Source organism: Molossus molossus, unplaced genomic scaffold (assembly GCF_014108415.1).
Source record: "Molossus molossus isolate mMolMol1 unplaced genomic scaffold, mMolMol1.p scaffold_m16_p_17, whole genome shotgun sequence".
Taxonomy (NCBI): Eukaryota; Metazoa; Chordata; class Mammalia; order Chiroptera; family Molossidae; genus Molossus; species Molossus molossus.
In genome coordinates this window covers 1476808-1493285 of record NW_023425352.1, presented here as the reverse complement: position 1 = coordinate 1493285, position 16478 = coordinate 1476808, and the positions used below count along the sequence as shown (strand labels likewise).

General features: G+C 59.0%; 1 protein-coding gene across 1 annotated transcript in view; it reads right to left on the bottom strand.

Annotated features, from left to right (window-relative positions):
• The window catches only part of HTRA1 (HtrA serine peptidase 1), a 45490-nt gene that overhangs the window by 28330 nt on the left and 682 nt on the right, over positions 1 to 16478 (bottom strand). The window lies entirely within an intron of this gene.

Below are 16478 nucleotides of genomic sequence, written 5' to 3'. Positions count from 1 at the left end.
ATCAAGAAATCCTGAATAATCCTGTATCTGTTCAAGAAACTGTATTTGTACAATTTCCCACAAAGAAGATTTCAGGCCCATATGGCTTCATTGAGGAATTCTACCAAACATTTAAAAAGACAAAAAACAATACTAACACTTCACAAACTTTCCCCAGAAACAGAAAAGGGGAAACAGCACCCTACTTATAGGAACTCAGCATTACCTTAATACAAAAGCCAGACAAAAGACGCAGCATCCATCACAAACGCAGAGCAAATATCTTTACATTTTTTAGCAAATAGTATTCAGCAATATAAGAAAAAGAATGATATATAACAGCCAGATGGGGTCTGTCCCAAGAAAGGACAAGAATAAGGTTGGTTTGACATTTAAACACCAACGTAATTCACGCTACCATGCAGGGTGCGGCAAAAGTAGGTTTACAGTTGTGAACGCGCAACACACAGGGTTTGCTCTGGTATCATTATTGATTCATTGTTGTATTGTTTCCCACACAAACAACTGTAAACCGACTCATGCCCTACCCTACACTAAAAAAGAAAATCTAAATGATCATCTCAACAGATGGAAAAAAAAAAAATCCGACCAAATCGAATGCCCATTCGTGATGAAAAGTCGGCAGACTAGAAAAGGAAGACAGTTTTCTCGAGGTGATAAAGGGATCGGTAAACACCTGGAACTACCATCTCCAGTGGGGAGAGACCGAATCCTTCCCCTCTGAAGACGGAACAAGGCAAGCGTGCCCGCTCCTACCGACACTTCCAAGTGCGACAGGAAGATTAGCTGGGAAGAGAGACCAAAGGCAGAGAGATTGGGAAGGAGGAGATGAAACAGGCTGTATTTGCCGGCACCATAAGGGTCCATGTTTAGGAGTCTGTACTACTTAGAATAAATGAGAGTATCAGTGCCAAGGAAAAACAGGCCAACATATACAATCAACTGTATTTCTCCGTATTAGCAATAAGAAACGAAAAACTGAAATTTAAAAAGTGCCAATTATAAGAGCATCCAAAGTTAAATTCTGAGGGAAATATTGATCGAAATAGGTGCACGACTTGTCCAGTCAAAGCTACAAAACGCTGCTGACGTAAATGCAAGACCTACACAGTGGAGAGAGCCTGTGTTCCCGGGTCGGAGGTCTCCCTGTGGCTAAGCTATCGATTCCCCCAGAATCGGTCTACAGAGGCAATACGCCCAGTGAAATCTCTGCAGGAACTTTCACAGAAACGGATAGGCTGTGTGGCCAGCAAAGAGCCTAGGACGTCCAGAATAATTCTCAGGAAAGCAAACTTGAACGACAACCACTTGATCCTATTTGGAACGGAAAACAGTCTGAGTAGGAGCTAGGACGGGCAGAAAAATGACGCACAGCGTTGTAAAGACAGACTTCCACCCCCCCATCAATGTCCCTCATTACTGGGATCAAACACAACAAATGACCATTAACCACGGCCAACATTCCCATGATTTTACGAGCTGCTGAACTGGCAGGCGTCCAGCCAATGATCACGAACGACGCACTCTCCTCTTTATAAACATCTGGTCCCGCACACAGCTCCCCAAGTGGGGGCGGGGGGCCCCTCCGAACCATGGCCCTGGAGTCCTACCACAACACTCCTTAACAACTCCGACCACACCTTAGAGGGGGAAGACAGCCCCACACACAGTGCTGGTCAACTCCCATGACGACCATTGGCATGAGGGTCACAGACACCCCGCTACGGAGTGTGTACTGAGAGGGCTGGGACTCAAAGCTGTAGCAAGAAATGGGACGTGTGCTCTAACACATGGAGATGCGCGTTTCTTACATCCTGAAGGCAAACACGTCAGGTAGAGACTGGCTGTGGGGCCGGAAGAAGAGAGAAGCCGGTTTTGGGGGTCCTGATGCCTTGGTTCCCAAACTCTGTGCCGAGGCACCCCGGGGTACCACAGCCAGCTTACAGGACGCAGAAATACTTGCTGTCTTGGCCCCTTGAGAACCGGCTCTAGCAAGTTCATTCCGTCTCAGCATCAGATCTCATGACAGTCCTGCCAGTGACCCCATACCTTTGTGGATTTGGATTTCAGGGGGTCGCTGTGATAAAAGTGAGCAACACACACACGTCAGTGTTGACGTGGAAACGGGTTCCGGACCTGAGAGGCGGCACGGCTCCGAACAGGTGCACATCCCGTTCTATGGAACTGTGGTTGCTCAACAATGAGATCACAACGTGTGGGGAAATATTTCTCCGGTGCCTGTGGGAGGCGTGTGCTGGGGGCGCGTACACATCCCCCTGCTGGGCCCAGCTGCCTGACACGCGGAGCCTTCGGGTCTGTCCTCGGCCTCTCGGGAATCAGGGGCTCTGACTCCCCGCCTGGCTCTCCCAGGGCTGGCTCACCCCCTCCAGGCCTCCCGGCTCCACCCACCCCGTGCACACACGCCCACTTCCTTCCTGTCTGGAATGACACCAAGAACAACTGCACCCGGGTACTGGGCACCTGCTACCATCAGCATGAGGCCTGGCACTGAGTAAGTGTCCCCTCTCTCGTTCCTTCCCTGGCCGGCCTGCGGGTGGGTCTCACCCGCTGCACAGAGGGAGTGGGGCTCCCCACGCAGAGGCCTGCGGGGCTAACCCGTCCTTCCCGCTGCAAAGCTGGGCTCTTTGCTGTCTCTGTGGCCTCCCTTCGGGGTCCCAGCCCTTTCCCCGGGTCTCCAGCCCCTGCAGCCCACGCGGCCGTGGGAACAGCTTCCCCATTCCCGGCCTGAGAACACAGGGTCAGCACTCAGGATGGACAACCCAGCCTTCGATTCCAGCAACAACAATCGCCAACCCAGTGCCTCACCGAGCGGATAAGCAGGGCTCATTTGGAAATCAGAACACAGTGCATTCGAGGGAGAAGAAGTGAGCCCTTCTTTATTCAGAGGGAACAGCATGTTCCCAAAATTCAAATCAGCTTCGCGAGCAGATCGGTCAGATCGGCGGCATTTCAATGCTCTGCCCTCATTCGCGGAGCCCGGCGCACGCGACAATGGGGGGCCCGTGTCCCACACTTAAGAATTCCAAGAGGTCGCAGCCTAGGGCCCAGCAGGCCTGCACAGGGCCGCATACCCACGCCGCCGGCCCTGCCTGCGCTCCAAACCCGTTGGATCTAAAACCCACAGTGCGGGCGAAGTACGGAGGTCGCACTTGGTCAGCAGCCCAGGGAGATGCGGCCGAGCCCAGAGCCAAGGGCAGCCTCCCGGGACCCACAGAGCAGCACGTGCAGGGACACAGGCGCCCACCTCCCGTGGAGCCAGGCACGCTGCACACTGGGGAGCAAGCTGAGCGAGCTCAGGGAAGCCCCTGCTGGAGACCCCTCAAGTTTAAACAAGGAGGCTTGGCCGGAGGCTCCCAGGGCCCCTCCCGCTCTCACGGAGAAAGGGAAGGAGTCGCCTGAGACCGGTCACTCCATTTCCTCGACTTCCGGTGCCACAGGCACTGGGACTTGCAGCCAGAACGTGACCCAGTCCCAGCAGCCGGGAGGATTCAAGGAAAAGGTGGAACGTCAGGAAGCTCAGCCACCAAGGCCTCTGGGTTCAGCCAGGGACTGTGGCAGGTCCGACCAGGACAGCTCACCGCCCCGCCCTTCCCTTCCGCTCCCTAATGCTTCCCGCCAGCCCTTCTCGTCCCTCTGTGGCCTGGCCTGGGCACACGGGACAGAAGGAAGAAAGTGCTGTCAACGGTACAGGACACAGCCGCCCAGAGCTGGCCATGGAGGCCCGTGGGGAGCATCCTCCTCTTCCACTCGAAGGGACTGGAGACCCCTGACCACGCATGACCCAGACAAGTGCATCCCCCGAAGATCCCACCTGGACCCGCTGCTGAACTCGAAGCCCCGCCCAAAGCCCTGGGGACCCTCTGGCCACCAGCAGACAGGCAGCCGGCCAGGCTCCCACCAGCCCAGAAGCAGTAAATGAAGCAGCAGCCACAGCACAGCCGAGTGAGGGGTCATGAAAAGTTGAGTCTTGGGGAAGGTCCAGTTACTTAAGGGGTCTCCTTCAGCCCCAACACCCCCATAGGAGTTCCCCATAGGAGGTCCGGACTCTGGAGCCGCCTCCTCCAAGAACCAGGCTCCAGCCCCAAGCCCAGGGACACCCCAGCATTTATGGCCATAGGGGTGTATGCTGGGTTCTGTCCTCTTCCTCTTCAGATAGTCCAAGGGTCACTTCTGAACACAGCTAAAGTAACGACAAAGAGGTTACTTGCTGAGTAAATAAATCCAGGGGACCTCAGGAGAAAATGACTCTCCAGGCACATCACCTGCAGGCGCCCAGGGGCCTGGCCTCACCTGTCTGTTCCAGTCACAATTTGACACGGTTCCAGAGAGGCCGGGAGAGGTGGACCCGGCCGGGCTGCACCCAGAGCTCATCCTTCCAGTGCCCCCCATCTTCCCAGCAACTACTACTGCCCTGAGCCCAAGTTCCCACACTTCTGACAGATTGGGGGTGCGGCGCCGAAGACAGACAGGAGACGCCGCAGGCCAGCGGCTGGGATGGGGCGAAGAGAACACCTGGGAGACGGAGCCTCAGGTGGATGACCCGCCACCCACTTGCCACATCAGGGCTTTAGACGTGAGAATCGGCGCCCAGGCTCCGCAGCCCTGGCCGAGCCCGAGGCCCCAGAGGACTGGGTCCCAGGTGCGCAGAGACTGGGCCGGGAGGCAGGCGGTTACCTCGCCTGACACCGCACAGCGGATCAGTGCTGGTCCACTCAGGGGGGCCGGGGGTGACTCTCACTAAGAAAGGCTCTTTGTGAGGCTGCCTGAGGAGTCCAGTGACCGGGACGGGAGGAGGGCAGACCGGCGGAAGGGAGAAGAGAGGCAGACAAGCCGCGTTGCCGGAAGCCAGGAGGGCAGAGAAACACGGCTTCCTCCGCATCCAGAGAACCTGGATTGTTTCCTCCCTGAGCCGCGGGAGAGAGATCCGTTTAAACAAGTTCCTGGTGGGTCCTGAGGCCTGCAGGGCCAAGGAGGCGGGGCCTCCTGCTGGCACAAGCGGCTGCCTGGGGGGGAGTGGGGGGCACAGCCCAGCAGAGATGCCCGCAGGCCTCGCTGTCTGTGTTTTCAGTCCGAGTGACTGCATTCTGTCTGTCCCACCCCATCAAATGCCCAGGAAACTCGTCAGCCGCGGCTCCGACCCAGGGGCTGGCCCAGCGCTGGTCTGGGGCAGAGGCAGCAGAAACAGAAGGGAGACTTGGCACGTTCCAGACAGGCAGACCCCCTTCTAACTGGGGATGCGGCGGCAGATGCCAGGGCCCGGGGCTGGGCACAGGGGGGCTGTGCTTCTCTGAACCCGCAGAGGATACGCCCGGAAGGAGCGAGGCGGCGGCCAAGGCAGCCGACGGGGTCTACCAGCCACCTGAGGACGGTCCGCACATCTAAGGAAGAAGGAGGCAGAAAGACACAGCGCGGGAGCCAAACTTCCCACGGCCAGAGGCTCGGGGACCGATTCTTGTTCAAATAAACTGAATTCGCAGGTACCAACTGTTGTTGTTTTTTTAAGGCTCAAAATTGAATGGGACTACTATACTCTGTCTTTTCTCAGAAATAAAGAAATAACAGTCGGGAGCGTTACGTGTGACCTATTTCTCTCCTCCGCATGGACACAGGAGGAGGAGGCGGAGCCTGGCGCCGGCGCCTGGCCTGGAGCCCCGGCCCACACTGGCACCTCCAAGCCCTGGCAGCCCCTCTTTCCGGCGCTGCCTCCCAGACGCTCGGGTGGGGAAAGCTCGGGACGCCAGACCTCAGCCGCGGGCCGGCCCCCATCTCCGGGTGTCCTGAGCGCGAACTGCAGGGGCTGGGCCGAGGCTGCAGCAGAAGGTGCCGGAGCACACCGGGCAGGTGAGGTGAAGAGGCAGCAAGACTGACCGGACGAGTCTAAGGCTGACCGGACGAGTCTAAGGCGGCCTCACACGGTCAGCAACAAGCCTCCGGGGCCCCGCCAGCCGCTGCATCGCCCAGTCCTGCAGCTCACTCTGCCCAGAAGGTGCCTGGGGGGCGGGGGGCCATGGGGGAGAGAAGGGGAACATCTGTAATACTTTCAACAATAAAGATTAAAAATATATAAAATAAAAAATAAAGGTGCCTGTCACTGACCATCACTTCCCAGTCTCATGAGCAGCCCGTGAGCACAGCAGGCGGGGGCCGGGCTTGGGCAGTACTGGGTGCAGGGGCCCGCTCTGCTGGCCTGTTTGTGCACCAGGGAAAAGAGCTTCCAATCGATTACACCGCGCGGTTTTTTTCACAAGTCTCCTGAATGCCGGCATGTGTCTATTATTACCTTCAGGAAAACGGCTGACTGCCCAGTTCACAAAAACACTATTCACTTTCCTCCTGATAAGCATCTGGCTTGGGTCTTGACCTGCCCGGATTTCTCGGCTGGGTATTATGTCTGGCGAGGCCGCGTTCAGGCTCCAGGATGATCAGCCGGGCTGGGGAGCGAGGGTTCTGTTTAGGAAGGAGTCTGGGGCCTGCTCCCTGGCCGGCATCAGTCCCCACCCTCCCAGGGCCCCTGTGGGGGAGGGACAGCCAGAGCGTTGAGGGAAAGGGGACGAGAAGGTGGAGGGACGGGATGGGAAGGTGAAACAGACCCTCCACCCAGAAAGAACACAGTTCTCCCCGAGAAGTAAGTACCCTGTGCCCATCTGCCGACAAGCACCAGACCTGAGACGGGGAAAACGAGGGACACTTGTAAACTGAGGCAAGTCAGAAAGAATCTGGCTCAAGGAAGAAGTCAAAAGTGAGCCCTGATGTCCGGCCAGTGTGGCTCAGTGGCTGAGCGTCAACCCCTGCAGGTTGCCAGTTCGATTCCCGGTCAGGGCACGTGCCCAGGTTGTGGCCCCGATTCCCAGTGGGGGGCGTGCAGGAGGCGGCCAGTCGATGTTCTCTCTCATGGATGTTTCTATCTCTCTCTCCCTCTCCCTTCCTCTCTCCGTAAAAGCAATAAAGGAAGCCCTGGCCGGTTTGGCTCAGCGGTTGGAATATCGGCCTGTGGACCAGAGAGTCCTGGGTTCGGTTCCCACTAGGGGCACGTACCAAAAAAAAGAAGAAAGAAAAGTGAGCCCTGAGACCTCAGACAGGCCACTCCCCTCTCTGGCCTCTGACCTCATCAGTAAGGTGAGGGCAGGCCAGGCCATTTCCGACATCCTTTCCAGCTCTCCAAAGGGCTGTATGAGCTCATAAGTCTGAAAAGTGCATTTCCTGGGCCTCTCTGCGCGGCGGGTAGTTCCCACCAGCACAGAACGTCCTATTCTCGGCTGCCTCCCTGCACTGTGGCTCCGGGGTCTTCACGCAGAACAGGTCGGCGCTGCCCCCGCAGCTGAGACTCCGGAGTGAGCCGTCGGGGAGCGGAGACGAAGGAGGAGCCTGGCCTTCCTGTGTCCGCAGCGAGACTGTTCGGTCAGAAAGGGACGTACTGACAGGCGCCACCACGCAGGAGCCTTGAGGACACTAGTCGAGCGACCGAAGCCAGTTACAAAGGACCACGAGTTATTTGATTCTGGAATCGTCTGGACACAGGGATGTCCAGCCGAGACAGACAGCAGATTAGCCGCTGCCTGGGGCCGGGCAGAGGGGAGGGGTGGGGTGGCTGCCAGGGGCAGAGTGGGTCTCTTTGAGGGCGATGGACATGCCCTAGAATCGGAGAGACGGCAGCGGCACGAGCCTGGGACCACGCGGTTGGAGCGGCAGGCTGTCACGGGACAGTCTACGGGGTGTGGCTTATAGCTCCACGAAACGGAACCGGGACAATGAACGTCATCTGTCCCCTTTCACTTGTTAACGTGGCTACTAGACATGGGATTATATCTATATGGCTCATGTATTTCTGTCTGGGTGCACAAAACACTTGAATAAACATGTTCTTCACAGTCGGGCCTCCGCATGCCAGGCAGAGGGCCCTGGCCGGGGTCCAGGGGCTCTGGTCCTCGGGCCCTCGCATCCCCTCGGCGGTCCCGGCTCCAAGCCAGCCGCACGGTCCCTTCCCGGTGAGACGGTCTGTGGTCACGAGCCCACCCCCAGGTACAACCAGCGTTAAGACATGCTCACTCCGCCCCAAACACCACTTACCCCAGGAGCCATCAAGCCGAGAGCAGAGTAACTTAAAAGTCGGACCAGGTCATTCACTGACCGAGCAGGACGGGTTGGTAGTGTCCTGTTCCACTGGCCTGAAGGGTTTCCCTGGAGGGAACCTCTTTCCGGCTGCCCTCACGTTCAGTAACCCAGGAGGGTGGTCGTTCATAGCTGATGACAATGAATATGGGCCCTTGGCTCCTGGAAAACTGGTAAAATACACCCAGAGCCGCAGCGAATCCATACCCTCCGTCAGTCACCGCATGGGTGCCTACGCGTGGGAACGAGCCCGGACAGAAATGACCACGATGCTCGGGACAGGAGCGAGGCTGCTGCCGGAACAATTGGAATCGCAGGTCTTTTCTCTCTGTTTTAGATGTAATTAGACTCTATGTATAACGTTGAAAAACAGACAGAAGCCGATATGTCATCAAAGGTATAAATGCACGCCCCAGGATGTCCGAACAGAATGGTGAAGAAATGATGTAAAAGAACCTTTAGGCTGAGAGAGGAAAAACTCAGTGTCCTCCTCCCCGGGACAGTCTGACCACAGCTGGGACGACACGAAACATCTCGGCCCTGAGGTGTCCGGTGTGCCTGCCACGCTGTTTATGACGACTTCCTTCCCCTTCAGCGACAGCCCCGCGACTATGGCCCGAGGACAGTAATGTGTCTCAGACCCCTGGAGAGGAGAAATCGGTCCTTACATGGTGGCTTTCAGGTTGTCTCCAAGCCAAGGAGCTCACGGTGGTGGGGGGGAGGGTTCCTTGGCTTCATCTGATAACGGGAGACTAAGTAAAAGCACCACCGCCCTGGCCGGCTAGCTCAGCGGTTAGAGCGTCAGCCTGAGGACCTGAGAGGCCCGGGTTCGGTTCTCGATGAGGGCACGTACCTCGGTTGCAGTTTGTCCCCAGCCCCGGTTAGGGTCGTGCGGGTGGCCACCACTTGATGTGTCTCTCTCACGTTGATGTTCCTCTCTCTCTTCCTCCCTCTCTCCCTCCTGCTCTATCTGAGGATAAATGCAAACAGGTCCTCGGGTGAGGATAAAAACAAGCACCACTGTTCCTCAGCCTCATGGGAAAATCATGAGGGTGGACCCTGGCTTCTTCCGTTGAGTGCCTCAGTTTCCCCATCTGTATGGTGAAGGGTTGGCTATAGAAGCTGCAAGGGCCTTCGACCCTCAGGAGTCTGTCCTTTCTACGAGCCAGGGGTGGCTCCGGCCAGCCACCGGGGTGCCACAGGAAAGGTGTCCTTGTCCACGAGAAGGGGGAGCTGATTTGGTCAGAGATGGTGTGGGAGGTGGAGTTTTCTGAGGATGGGGGACTGTACGACTGTCCAATGTGGGTGCCCAAGGGGACGGCCTGGCCAAGTGTTAGAGACCCCCGCACAGAAGGACATCATTGCACAGGGGTCCTTTGCCAATGGTCCCAGGTCCCGCCCCTCCTATCGCCCCTCCTAGACCTCTGCTGGGCTTTTCCCCGTGAGGACGGGACCATCCCGGGCTACATGTCTCAGCGCCGAAAGTGTCGAATTGATGGAGAAATGTCCAGCTGGGAGCGAAGCAGCCTCAACTCAGGCCACTTCTTGAGCAGCGGGCCTTCCACGGAAACGCAGCTGAGAGCCCAGAGCGGACTGCGGGCCCCGGTTTGGCAGCGTGAGCTCCGGCAACGCGCGCACAGGCAGACGTGGGCGCCGCAGGACCGCGGGCACTGGTGTCCGGGCAGAGACGTCTGCCTGGGAGCTGACGGCAGTGACTCTGCCCTAAATCAGAGGGTCCGTGCTCGAGGACAGTTCTGTCGCCTGGGCCAAGAGCTACGCGGTCTCGGTGGGACCAGGGACGTGCCCGGAGGAGACCCGTGTCCTGGTGCCTGGGCGGCCGGGCGCTGGTCCGACCAGGAGTCCTGGGAGAGTCTGGAACTGCCCAGGGGAGCCTGGCCCCTCAAATGCTCCTGGTGACAAAGCCCGTCCACACCCATCTGACCCTCACCATGTCCTTCTGAGTCTTCTGGGCAGCACCACTACCCCCATGTTACAGACGAGGAAACTGAGGCTGGAGAGAGAAACTCATCTGAAAGGTCCAAGGGGGCCTAGGACCCAGGGTCTCTAACAACATGAGCCACAGAGGGGACCATCCAGGCTTCGTAACGGAGCTGGGAGACCTCAGCACCCCTCCGGGGACTGGCAGACCACGCAGGCAGGTCACTGAGGGTATGTTTGACCCAAAGAGCACTGAGAAGCCGCCGGACCTGGTCGATGTTAACAGAACGCCGCACCCGACGGCAGGACATGGCGCTGCTCACACAGAACGCTCACCCCCGGGCCACATGCTCGACCAGAAACCGCACCGAGACTTCTCAGACCACAGTGGGGCTGAACTGGAAGTCAGTAACAGGAAGACAGCTGGAAAGCCACCAAATTCGGGAGACGAAACTGCGTGCCTCCAAGTAACACCCGGGTCAAAGAGGTCTCGGGGACGGTTCGAGGAGGAGACAGACCTGGTTCAGTCCTGGCCGGCCCCTCCTGCTGGGCAGCCTTGGACAGTGCACCACCTTCTTGGGGCTGCATCAGTTCCTCAGCGGGGAAATGGGGATCCTGCCCCACCTCCAGGAGTGGGGACGAGGAAAGAACAGGCCTGTCACACAGTCAGCTCAGTGCCCGCCTCCCGAGAGCGCCCAGGGGTGCGGCTCTTCACGCCTCTGTCCCCCAGTGCTGTCCGGAGAGCACCGGCCCTGCCCCCGGCCAGCTCAGCCGGTGCCAGAGAAAGGCCCGCGTGACTGTGGAGCCCCCCCCACGGCAGCTGGCGCCGAGGCCTGGGCAACCTCTCCACGTCCCTTCATCCCACTGAGCGGTGCCTGTCACTTGGCTCACTGGCACCAAAGCGCGGGCTCTCCCGGCCACAGGTGTGAGATGACTCAGCTGCTGGACGAAGTCTGTCCTGAGACCGTGCCCAGGGTGCGCGGGGCAGACCACGCCAAGCCTGCCGCCTCCTCCAGACGGGGTTGCACAAGGCTGTGACTCACCACGCCGAGGCTTGCTCAGATCTGCAAATCACCGGAACCCCAGCCACAACAACAAGCCCTCCAGGACGGCCAGGTGGCCCGGGAGACGGGGCTGTCGCCGGGTGGGGCCCAGCGGCGGCACACGGAGCTGCGGAGGCGTCTTTACGCTTATCTGACCCTTTGCCCCAGGAGGCAGGCTCGCGGAGCCTCCGTGGATCATCCCACTGCTTGTCTCCCTAAAGCGTGATGACGGGTCCTGGCGAAGAATCTCCGAAGCACGGACGCCACACAGCATCACCCGGCAGGTCTCGGGCTCCTTGCGCTGTCTCCGGGGCGTCACAAACTCCAGGGAAGGGGACTGAGGTGACACGTGTGGAAGCCCAGGCGCTGCAGACCCGGAGGCCTTCGTTCAAGGGAAGCCACAGGGTCCCCACCTGACGAGGGCACCCCTGGGCTTTCAGAAGGCGACAGGCCAGGTGGTGTCCGGGCCCCTCTGCCCAGAGAACCTTTTCTAACTCACGTACTGACAAATTCCAAGTCGGCACCAGGACACACAGCCGCACCCTCTCCCTCTGTGGCGCACCCTCACCCTGTCCCGGGGGACAAGGCCAGCACACACCGGCTCCCCTGGGCTGGCTCCTCGTTAGAGGTCTCAGTGACGACAATGACAGTTATTATTCTGACAGGTGCGCTCCGGTAACGCAGCCGGCATGTTCCCGGCTCATGTAATTAGAGGCGTCTTCCCCCAGCAAATCCACCAGGTGGGTATGGGGGTGCTATTATCATCATCACTGCTGGGCCGTGAGGAAACAGGGGTGCAGAGAGGGAGTCACAGTCAGACAGCGCCACTCTGACTCCAGACGCCCAGTCCGCAGGCTCCGCACCCTGCTCCGAACTCCAGGTGATGGGCCACCGAGCCCCACTCACCTGGCTCCCCATCTCTGGACACTTCCAAGTGCACAGCAGGTGCTCAGTTAATGCTCTAGATGGACGCACGTCACCCAGCCACACCGACTTCCCCGACACTTTGGGGAGCCTTTTGGAAAAGCAATTGAAATGGCTACACCTCTGTTTCTCTTTGACATTAATTTTCCCTCCCTCCCTCCCTCCTTCCTTCTCTCTTTCCTTCCTTCCAGCAGGGAAGGAGGGAAGGAGCATGCGACGGTGGAGACATCGCCTCACGGACCAGCAGCCAGCACGAAGCTGAGCGACACACACACGTCAACCAGGCCCCAGATGGGCCACATGCTTTCAATGACAACCTTGGCTCTAACCACAGTCATTTCTAAAAGAGAAATTAACTTTTAAAGACGCCAGCGCAGCCTCAGAGCAGAGACGAAGTGACCGCAATTCTTCAGAGATGGTTTTCTTACAAGCGCCACCGACCAGGCCAGCTGGAAGGGACGCAGCGACCATCGGGTCCAACCCTCCCTGCTGAGGCCGAGAGGTCGGGGGCAGGTCACCTGGTCAGGTAACAGCCTGGGAAGGGCCAGAGCCCGTGGCCAGCCGGCTGGCCCCTCCACCCCAGCCGGTCTTCCAAGGAACCCTCAACTCCTGCCAAGTGTGATTTCTTCTTCAAATTAAGCCTGACCAGAGCTATTTATTCACTGAAAATATAAGCTCATGGAAAGTCTGATTTCCCAATCCAAGGCACGAAGCTGCCTGCAGGATCACACGGCTCCAAATGGCTCCAGAACCCTGTCCCGCAGTCCTGAGGCCGTCGGGCATCTGACCACCGTCAGCTCACGGTCCCACCGTGCTCTCTCTGAAGGCAGTTGTGTTCCGTCTGATGCGTCCTATTGACAGCTCTCTGGCGAGAATGAAGCTACTCCAACACTTGGCTACCTTCCTAATGCCACCAAACCTGAACCTTTTAACAAAAGCAACACAGAATAAAAGAAGGGAACTGACTGAAGTGAGTGATGCCCCATAAACTTCACAGGACACGGGAGCCTGTTCCCCTGAACGCATGGCCACCTCCCCCTGTGGGGCCTCCCCCCATCAGGACCAGGAGGCAGAGCGAGGAGTCCCTGGGCCCCCACACCCCCGGGCTCATCCGGGCTGCCACTTGGGACCAGGTGGGCTCCCCAGAGTGTGCAATGGGAGGGCAGATGGGTTTGGCTTCTGACGTCTGGGACTCTTTCTCAGGCCTCTTTCCTGGCTCCGTGTCCCTTTCTCGGTGAAGTTCTGCAACGCCGCACACCCGGGCGGGTCCGTTGCAAAGTCTGGGAACTCTCTCGCCTCGAGCAGTTGGGGCCTGGGGCTCCCGTTGGGGGACCATCTGGGTTACGGCCCCGTGTCCTCTTGCTCTTCTCCAGCAGGGACCGTGATGGTGGCTCAGGCACCCGCCTCCGCCCCTCGTGCCTGTGTGAGCCGGGCCGTGTCCCCAGCGTCATCTCAAAGCCATCTGGCCCACTGTTCGCTCCAGCTGTTGGCGGCTTAGCTGTGCTTGGCTCAGAACCTCCGCACAGCACGGTGATGGGGGCTGGGCTCTGCACCAGATGCATAGGTTCAAGTCCTGCGTAAGGTGCTGCCCCGGCCTCTGCCCCCCAGCTGTGGCTCGGGAGGGCTCCCGTACCCCACCCCCGCAGGACAGCAGGCGAGGAGGGTCACACGGGGTCATGGCGCCTGGCACGCAGGGGCACCATGCCTGTGTCAGCCCTCATTAGTGGACCATTGTTACTGCAATTCCTTGCGTTTCCGCCGTCTCCTGACCAGCAGGGAGCTTTTGCATTGAACTAATCGAACAGCTAACGGTGGAAAAGGACTGGCCTTCGCTCTCTGTGGAGTCGGACACCTCCCCACCCGAATCCCCCGGCCACATGGCTTCTGGAACACACGCTGGCCTTCAGTCCAGAGCCGCGATAAGAGATGTTCCCTGAAGCCGTTGTCCAGCAGCTCACAGATAAATGTGCTCTCTTTTGAAAGGTGACACATTCCACCACCCGGAGACGCACGGGCCTCCCTGATGCCGCGCCTGCCCAGGGACCTCTGTCCGCTGGCAGGTCCTGTGTCCCTGGCCTTACTCTCCGCTCCATCGGGCTGCTCCAGGCCTCTAGTCCAAGGGCACCTCCTCCCAGAGGCCTCCCACGCACCCCCCCCCCAACTAAAACAGCACTCCAGCCAACCCTCTCAGCAATTCACCTCGTTTAACAATGACACCAAGTGACCTGCTCGTGGGCAGGGCCACACACAGATGAATGAAGTCTTGGCTCCCAGGCTCCTTCACCTCCGGAAGGTGAAGGGCAGAGAGTTAGAGGGGGCGAGGGGGTGGAGAAAGCAAAGCCTTCCATTAAGGAAAGACTGGTTGGCTGTGTCTCTCAAGCACCTCGTTGCTCCATTCATTCTTTCATTCATTCACTCATTCAGTCAGTCGTCCATTCATTTACCATCTACCCACAGAGCCACCAGGCGCCCCCTCTGGGCCAGGCCGCAAACACACACTGCAGAGCGTGACAAATATCCGCGGAAAGAGAGGAGGCGATGAGAACAGCCCTGCGCCCTCTGTCTGTCCCTCTTTCCAATGCCGCAGGCACCTTCTGTGGCTGGCCACGTGCCTGCTGTCCCGGATGCCAGCCGCGGGCCTGACGGCCAATGGAGAGGACCTGTTTTCCTCCCCAGGCGACCGTTATGGCTGCCAACTCCAAAGCTGCTAAGGGACTCCACCTCTCTGGCAATAAGCGAGGCGCTTGAAGGGTGCCAGTTACTCAGGACCCCGTGCAGCGAGCCGGCAGGCAGTAACAGCTGGCTTATTGTTGACGAAAACATGCAATATGCTGTTTTAAGTCATCAGCTCACACCCAGACTCCTGCAGTAGCCTCAGCTCCGCACCCTGGTGTGTTCTGCACCCTACTGCCTGGCGAGTCCCATGCCAGGCTTTTCTGTGAGGCTCCGGTTCCAGAGCCTCTGAGCACACAGCCGCCCGGCCCCCCGCCTGGGGCCCTGGGACTCTGCGCCACAGCCCGGGTCCTCCCGCGGCCTCCGCAGTGTCCAGAGTGGCTCCACCGCCTCCCAAACAAGGCCTTGCTCAGGCTGCTCCCCCTCCGGCTGGGATGCACTTCCCAGCCTTCTGGACACTTCCTCCATGCTGCCACCTCTCCTCCTCAGCGCTGGGGCGGAGCACCGGCCTGGCTCTGAACACAGCTGTCTGCGTTCAAATCCTGGCACGCGGCCTTAGGCAAGTGACTCATCCTCAGTTCTTCTGTCTGCAAAATGGGGATGAGCGCACGGACTTCCTCCTCATGAGGCTGTTAAGACCAAGGAGGTCCCAGTGTGATGCCCCTGGCACAGGACTAGGGCACAGGGCGGGTACCCATATGTGCGTTTTCATGCCCATCCCGTCTCTGCTGGTCACTCCTCCCGGGAAAGCGCTCCTCGGCCCCTAACTGGGCTGTTTCTGAGGGCGGGTACCAGGCTCCCTGCTCCCTGCTGGTGGAACACACTCTCCGAGTTCCCCTGCACACTCAGGCACTTCCCTCCGTGTGAGCCAGAGGGTGCCAGGTCCACGTTATCATATTCCCACAGAGAACATCGAGACCAGCCCCCGCTGGGCTCCCCTCAGCCCTCTCCAGGCCCAGTGAGGAGGCAGTGGAGCTGCAGCAGGACACTGTCAGGCCCCGCTGTCCCCTCCCCGCAGACTGGACCGGCCCCAGCTGAACCTGCATTATCTTTCCACGTGGGCTCCCTGCCTGCAGCTCCCTCGCAAGGTCCCGCGAGAGAGGGTTCTCCACCCTTGGCCCATCACCACCACTAGGGCCCGGCTTGTGGATTCAGAAAAGATGTGTAAAACAGGGGCCCCCCCGTCTCTCACCCGCCCCCCACACATCTCCACCTCTTCGGACTTGGCGATCCAAATTCAGAAAGAGCCACTTTCATTTTCGTCGGGTTGGCTCAGAACAGGGGAAGCCAAGCAGGCAGGGACGCGGACAGCGGCTGCGGTGCCGCCAGGGAGATCATCTGGGGGAATCTGGGTGAGGGATGGGCCATGGTTCCTTCCAAGTAAAAATTTAAATAGAGGTGTCACCAGCAGGATCGGTAATTAAGTGACTGTGGTTAATTTTAAAGGCGGGGGGAGGCTCCAAGGCTGAGAAGTGGAATGGAAAGCAGCAGAAATGAGCCCTTGTGGTCCCGGCTCCGGCTTGCTGGAGGAAAAGCACCTACCTTTCCCGTCCCAAGTCCCAAACTCCCCCTCCCGTATGCCCACATTCCTGTCTTGTTTGCCCCCGGGGCCCTGGTGTTGTGTGGTTCTCCGCGGGGCACCCAGCAACCGGCCACCAGGCGGAGGCCTGTTACCCCGACTGCAGGACAGAGCGCGCTGGGGCACCCACTGGGTGCGGAGCCTACCTGGGGCTGGGCACAAGGGAGCTCGGAACGCTGCCCCCCTAGAGG